The sequence below is a fragment of the Balaenoptera acutorostrata genome, chromosome 6, assembly GCF_949987535.1.
Source record: "Balaenoptera acutorostrata chromosome 6, mBalAcu1.1, whole genome shotgun sequence".
Classification (NCBI taxonomy): domain Eukaryota; kingdom Metazoa; phylum Chordata; class Mammalia; order Artiodactyla; family Balaenopteridae; genus Balaenoptera; species Balaenoptera acutorostrata.
The window spans coordinates 55,668,117-55,675,772 of record NC_080069.1 but is presented as its reverse complement, the minus strand read 5'-3'; the positions used below and the strand labels follow the sequence as shown (position 1 = coordinate 55,675,772).

General features: G+C 40.4%; 1 pseudogene; it reads right to left on the bottom strand.

Annotated features, from left to right (window-relative positions):
* Positions 1-2,994: 2,994 nt before the first annotated feature.
* LOC103011055 (putative monooxygenase p33MONOX) lies at positions 2,995-3,875 on the bottom strand (annotated as a pseudogene).
* Positions 3,876-7,656: the final 3,781 nt, after the last annotated feature.

Below are 7,656 nucleotides of genomic sequence, written 5' to 3'. Positions count from 1 at the left end.
AAAATTTAAACACTGTGAAAAGAGGAAGTGAAAAATACTGAAATCTCCTGGGGCCTATGAAGTTGTGGTTATTACACTATCCATGTAGGGCCAACAAGGTTTTTGCATAGTGGAGAGACTTTGTGACCACAGGAAATCTGTATTCTACAGCAAAGTCAGAAGACTCTACTAAGTGTGGAGCTGGGCTGGTAGGTCTCCAGCTAAGTTCCTGACCAGGCTCAGCCATTGCTGAAGAGCAGGCAAAGGCCCCCTCCATGAGGCATTTGATAACTATCACCAGGAAGTATCACTTCCTCATGGAGATGCTTGACCATAATGGGAACTCATTCATATAACTTTTGGGGAAGTGTCTAAATCTTCCACTCATTCCTTTAAAATTGTGTGGTTTTTCTTAAGGTGTCATTGTTCTTTATATATTCTGGATTTTTTTCAAATTTGTGACTTTTCATTATCTTGATTGTGTCTTTTGATGGGGAAATATTTTTGAATTTTATCAAGTCCAACTTACCAATTTTTTTTCTTATGGCTTGGGTTTTTTGTGTGTCCTATATGAGAATTCTTTGCTTAGCCGAATGTCATAAACATTTTCCCCCTAACTTTTCCTCTAGAATCTTTATAGTTTTAGTTCTTGTATTTAGGTCTGTGACACAGTTTGAGTTAATTTTTGTATAACATGTGAGGTAAGGAACAAGGTTCACATTTTTCCCTTACAGATACTCAGTGTCCAGCACAATTTGTAAAAGGTATCCTTTTCCATTGAATCACATTGACTTCCTGATCAACAATCAATTGACTGTAAATAAAGTTTATTTTTGGATTACAGATTTATATATTCTTAAACCAATGTCACAGTATTTTGTAGCTTTATGATAAATCTGGAAGTTAAGCTGTGTATATCCTCCAACCTTGTTCTTTCACAAAATTGTCTTGACTACTCTAAGTCCTTTTCCATTTGATAAAAATTTTAGTAATGTTGGGAAAACAGGCATAAACATGGGCTGTGCAAGACAAAGGGAGGCGTATGTCCCCCCAGGAAGGATTGGAAATCATTGATTTTGCAACTTCAGCAGGACTGTGCGTGCATTAGCCAATAAACAGCATTTTCTACCAGATTTCCTCACTCTCTTATTATGTCTGTTTCTGGTTCTAAGAATATTGAAATATTTCCCTGGGCTTTCCAACCCCTCCTATGGAGGAAGCAATACAACAGAGTCCTATTTTGGACATAATGTCCATCTCTGGGAATCCTCATTCAGTGAGGAAACCTCTTCTACCTCTTCATATGAGATGCTGAGCTGCTGCCTTTGTGTCAGAGAAGTTCTTTAGCCATGTCTATAAGAAGCAAAACTTGGAACTAGTAACAGAACAATTCCATAAGTTAACTATCACATATTATAAATTAGCAAACTGAAGTGTGAGTAACTCAGTTATTCCCTTTCACCAATTCTAAGACACATACAGCTCCACATTTTGTTATCTCTGAAATCAGGATTTGTCCCACGATTAAGCATAGTTTAATTGACTGCATTGTTTTCTGTGGAGTGATATATGTCTTTATAGTTAATGGTGTCTTAGATTTAAAGATAAAAAGTTCATCTGTTATACGAAGATGATAATCGTGTTGGAGTGACGTGAAGTTTCAACAATAAATATTGTTTGCGTGTAGAAAACGTGGTAGAATGAATAAATAAAAAGCTGAAATATGAGTAGAAAGTCTCAGTTTCTCTTCCCTTTTTTGAGAAAATAGTAAGGATTTTATTATCAGAACAAGTAAGAGGTACAAGCATAACAAAATACATAAATTAATTTTTCTGAATTTTAGACTCTAGGGTCTCTCTATTAAAAGGTCAGTTGCTTATGAGGGCAAGATGCTATTCAACAAACTATAGGCATTTAAGACAATGTTTAAGACAGTGAGTCTTAACAAGGACATAGTCTTACCAATGAGATACAGTGAGAAATAGAAAGCAGTTTTCTTATTTCCTTTCCTTAGTAAGGTGTATATATATGTATAAAATGTATGAGGCTCATTTTGGGGAAAAAAATGCCTTCATATAGAAAAATCTTAATTTCCTCCATCATCCAGAAAAAAAAGAGTTTCAACCCCCTAGGCCAAACAAGGAAACCAAAATAGGGTGACACTAATTTCACATGAACCTCGAAACTATAATCTGACTGTAGTTACCATCTCCTTTACTTTTAAAAAGTTTAGCATCCTTTTATCCATTCCAAACCAGTACACTGAATCTTCTCCCTTACAAGGTTTTTAACCAAATTGGAATTAAATTAATCTCACTTTAAAGTGCAAAAAAGGATATGTAAGACAAGTGCTTGCTCTGTGTGACACACACAAAAAAGCATCCTTCTAACAGCACTGGCCCAAGAGGTACTACAATAAAACTGCCGGAAAAGGGATCCATTAGGTCGACTAAAAGGGCAGAAAGAGTCCAGTTTCAGCAAAGAAATGCCTGCCAAGTCTGATTTTTAATTGTACCCAGATCTCAATCAGATCTTAGGTGCCCCTAACTGACAAGACCAGAGCACACAGTACCAGCACAGGGTCAAGAGGGCCAAAGTTGTCTAAACTAGTCAGTCAATATCTCTACTCCACTATTTGCCAATGCTTTTTAGGGGCATTGCCAGTGGTAACGGAACTGAGGAGCCTGGGTTTTGGAAACAACACAAATATTTACCTAATAAGCAATAATCAAAGTGTTTGTTTAGGGTGAATGATATAAAAATAGGTAATGAGGTCTCTCATACATCACTGGTTAATGATTTAGTCTGACTGTAAATTAAAGCAGTACAGAATGGCTTCTTCCATACAATAAAGACAAGCTTTGCACTAGTGTTTCTCAAAAGCCAATTATATCTCCAGCTCTACCTTCAGTTTAACAACTTAAACCCCAAAATACAAAACCTTTCCTATCATAAGGTAAAAGGGAACAAGACACCCTCTACCCAGAGTCCCTGGAATAGAAAGAGCTCTAGAACTCAGTAGGCATGAGCACAATCAAGTTTGAGATTATGGATCTGCAGTCATTGTTTCTTCCCTTCTATCACTGGGATGTCCATCTTGGGTGGTTTGAATGTTGCTGGATCCTCAGCCATTCAGGTGGCCTCGATCTGGATCAGCTCCGTTGGAGAGGGCTTCTGGGCTTCTTTGTAGGCCTGGTGGCAAAACTTGAGTCAGACTTCTGGAGTGGTCTTGGCTCAAAGAAGCTCCGTTTATCTGAGTTTCTGTCCTTATACCCACTTACAGAATCCACGGCACTGGGCTTGGACCAGGTGAAGCTGTGGAAGAACAGTAGTGTAACAGCCTCTGGGTTTCTGCTTAGAGAAAGAGTGAGCGGTGCTGCTAGGGTGGTCTGGGCCGATGCAGGCTGCCTCTCTTCTTTTGTTGTCTCTCCACTTTGTAGCTTTAGTTTGTGGCATGCTTTTACCACTTGAAGGTACTTGATCTCCCTCGGTGGGAAAGCCCTTGGGGGGTGTGCAGCCAGCACCTCTCAGCCCTGCATGTTGTTCAAAACACTGAATGCTCTCCCGGGTCTGCTTTGTGATCAGAGAATTCATGATAACATGGGTAGTTCTAGCCTTTACCACTTGTCCACATTGTCAGTGCTATAGGGTCATGGCCGGGGGTGTGCATACTGGCGTCTCCTTAGTCTACCTTGGCAAGGTTCTGATACCTGTGTCTGGAATCCCTGGCTTCCAGGGGATGCTGCCCATAACTGAAGGAAGAGGTAACATGGTGTAGGGCTCTTAAGGGCATTGTCATGGCTGAGTGACTGACAGTACATCCTGGTGGGGCGGGACATCTTGCCTAGAGGCCCACTAGGCTCAAGAGCAGGCCTTTGGAGTTCTCTCAAAGCCATTGAAAGACTGGGATCCAGGTGCTTTAACTGTGTAGAATTCAGGAGCTGAGTCCCTACGACCACAGTGAAATGATGTGACAATCATGCTGACAAATATTCATGAGGGACATTGTCCAGCCTCCCAAATTAGCAAAGCTTCCCTGGAAGAGTTTATCCAGAGGTTCTGTTTCTCTGCCACTATGGGGCTGCCTATGGCCTGAGCTCCAGCACTAGAAGGCTTCAAAGACCCATGTCTGTTGGATGTGGTGCAGTTGGAACCAAGCCATGGTGTGCTGGCCACGAAACGTGTTCAGGCCTCGGGCACTGATCGACAAGTGCTGGCTGCCACGAGGCTCAGACTCCGCCATTAACTTTGCTCTTGAAGAGCTAAGTGACGTTGGGTAAAACACAGTATCTCTGAACCTCAGTTTCCTTGTCTTAGAAAATGAGAATAAAATACCTGCTCTGTCTACTTCACAGGGTTCTTATAACATCAGACAATCCTTGTTCTCATTGGTTTTATGAGGCAGTGGAAGTGGAAGTGTGTGAAATAAAAGAATGCGTGTGAAAATATTTTTTTAAGTTTTAAGGGGCACACAATGTAAAAATAACTGCTTATGATTTTAATAGTAAATCCAGGCTAAAATGTCATCATTTTTATGTTCAATTAAAGTCAACCAACATTTCTGAGGTCCTGCTTTTGGACCTGACCCTTTGGGAAGGAGTGTTAAGTTGTACACACACACCTTAGGTGTGGAAAGGCAATTTTCCTTTGGCAAGCTCCCAGCCCCCCAAAGCAAAGATGTGTGGCAAAGAATTAGAAACCATTGTCCTGGAATACTGTGGCTTTTCCCCCTAAGAACCACACTTTGATCCTTGCTAATCCACCTCTCATTAGAAATGTGTGTAGGAAAAGAGAGGTGAGTCCCTTAGCTCAGGGCTAGAGGTAATAGGCAGAACACAGGAGAGTCAGTGATGGATGGCAGGGGTGGAAAAGAAAAAGAGGGACCTGGGAATTGGAGAGAAGAAAAGACAATGTACAAAGAAAATCAATCCTCCAAATTGTGGCATGTGGAGAGAAGGAACCAAGCTATAAAAATGGAAAGTGAGGACCTCAGATTCAATCAGTCAGATGCCAGGTGGACACGGCTTGAAAAAAAATGAGGCTATTATCACTGAAGTTCATTTGACAGAGCTTATGTGTAAGAGTTAAGCAATGATCACTCTTGTCCAAAATCATAAAATAAGGTGCCAGGGTGATTTGTCACTTTGCTCTTCTAATAAACCCCAACTTTAGGAAGCATCTATAAACTTGGGCCTCACCCTAAAAACTCTCACTATGTCATTGTAGATTAGTCCAGTCTCTGGCACATAGTAGGCATTCAATAAGTGTTTGATAAATAAACCAAAAGATTGCAGACCTACTTAGGTTAATTTATGTTTTCATGGGGTTGGAGGGTTCAAAGCTAGAAAAGAGTACATTTCCCTCCTCATTCTTTTATTTCCTTGAACGTGAGACTCTCAATTAAGACTCCTCCAGTCTACATACAGGTCTTTCTCCACTTACAATGGGATTACGTCCCAAGAAACTCATCGTAAGTTGAAAATACCGTTAAGTCCCCGAAAATTCACTTAATACACCTAACCTACTGAACATCAGAGCTTAGCCTAGCCTACCTTAAACCTTCTCAGAACACTTACATTAGCCTACAGTTGGGCAAAATCATCTCTCAAAAAGCCTATTAATAAAGTGTTGAATGTCTCATGTAATTTACTGGATACTGTACTGAAAGTGAAAAACAGAATGGTTGTATGGGTACAGAATGGTTGTGTTTGGGTTGTTCATCCCAACATGGCGTGGGTGACTGGGAGCTGTGGCACTGCCGCTGCCCAGCATCACAAGAGTATTGTACTGCATATCGCTACCCCGGGGAAAAGATTAAACTTGAAAGTTCCAAGTATAGTTTCTACTGAATGCATATTGCTTTCCCACCATCATAAAGTTGAACCATTGTAAGTTGTCAGGGACCGTCTGTAGATAATTTAATAATAGCTGGTACTTATTTAATGGTTGTGTCGGGCACATGTGTGCTTGAGACGTTCACATGATCTCGGTCAATCCTTGCAACATAAGTGAGCACATAATTATGGTACTTTAAACATGGAGAAAGTAAAATTCAGGGAGGCTGCCTTTAGACAGGGTAAGTAACTTGGCAAAAGTCACACAGCTAGTAAGTTGCGTATGGTTTTCTGTAATTATGTTAGTAGAGAGGGCACTAGGAATTGGATCTTTATAACCACACTTGTCTAAGTGGTTAAAGCCAGAAGAAAGTGTGTACAGTGAAGGTAAGGTATCATTAATACCTGAGCACTGTTGGCAGTGACCTTAAGAACAGATGGAATGGCTAGGGCAGAGGCTTTCAAATGCTTCTGATGGCAACCAAAGTAAGAAATGCATTTTAAATTCTAACACATATACACATGTGTGTGTGTGCACACACACACTATCACACATACCCATATACATAACTGAAGTAAAACTTCAAGCAGTGCTTACCATCACTATGTGCGATGCATACTGATTTTTTCTGTTCACTTTTCTTCTCTTTCCTTCCCTTCTCTTACATTCTATTCTACTCCAGTGTTTTACATGCTGATTGGGACACACTTACTTGACTTCACTATACACTAATAGGTTATGATCTGCAGTTTGAAAACCCCTGAGCTAGAAAACAATAAAGGTGGTAGAAGGAGCATGGACCTTTGATTCAGACAGTTGTGGGGATTGAATCCTGGGCTGCTGTTATATTAACTGTGCGGGCTAAAGCAAGCAACATCTTCTTTTGAGCTTTTGTTTCTCATCCATAAAAGGGGGATAATGATACCTACTTCAAAGGGTTATAGAGAAGAATGAGCAATGAATATAGGCACCCACCCTAGCACGTAGCCTGTCTCCCAGAAGGACGGTGACAGCCATGTGCTGATGCGTTTAAGAATGTAGAGTGCTGGTCCTGGCACCAGCTAGCTGTGAGTTTATGTAAGTAACTTCTTTAAGCTTCTCTCTAAGTCATGTAATTCCTCTAAGCTTCAGTTTACTCATCTGTAAAAAAATGGGAGAAATAGTAGTACCTACCCCATAGGATTGTTTAAGAATTAAATGTGATAACACATGGAAAACCCTTAGCACAGCGCCTGGTGCTTAGTATGTGCTCAATAAACTATTATTGGCTATATTAGCTGTTGAACAAATATATCTATTATTACTGTCCAACCACTTAAGGCTAGCCTGAACTCCCCAGACTAGGTTACAATATCTATTCTGATGATACAAACTCAGGATTGTGTGTGTGCATGGGCACGTGTATATGTGTATGTGTGAAATTGGAATTGCTGTTAACTTTGTTCACCAGTATTTTCTAGAGGCCAAAACAAACTTGGCTGCAGCAGAGGAAATCATTTTAGTAAAGAAAGGTTAGTTCCAAATTGGATTCCCTCTCCTTGTTCTTCTTAAATATTTCTACAAAATCCAATCTTTGGCTTGACATTGAAGGCTTATTTTCAGTGAGTAGACTTCACACACCAAAAAAAAAAAAAAAAAAAGAATTAAAGAAAAAAAGAGAAAAGAACATGACTCTACACACTAAGTAGTGGGAAGTGAGTTGAATTCTTCTGAGGTCAGTTAAGGAACTCTGTGGCATGGCCCCTGCCCAAAGCCTTACTCCTTCCCACCTGTGAGGCAGCCTCATGGGATTCATGCTCTGTGTTATCCCCTCCTCTTGTTGGGCTGGACCTAGTGACTCAC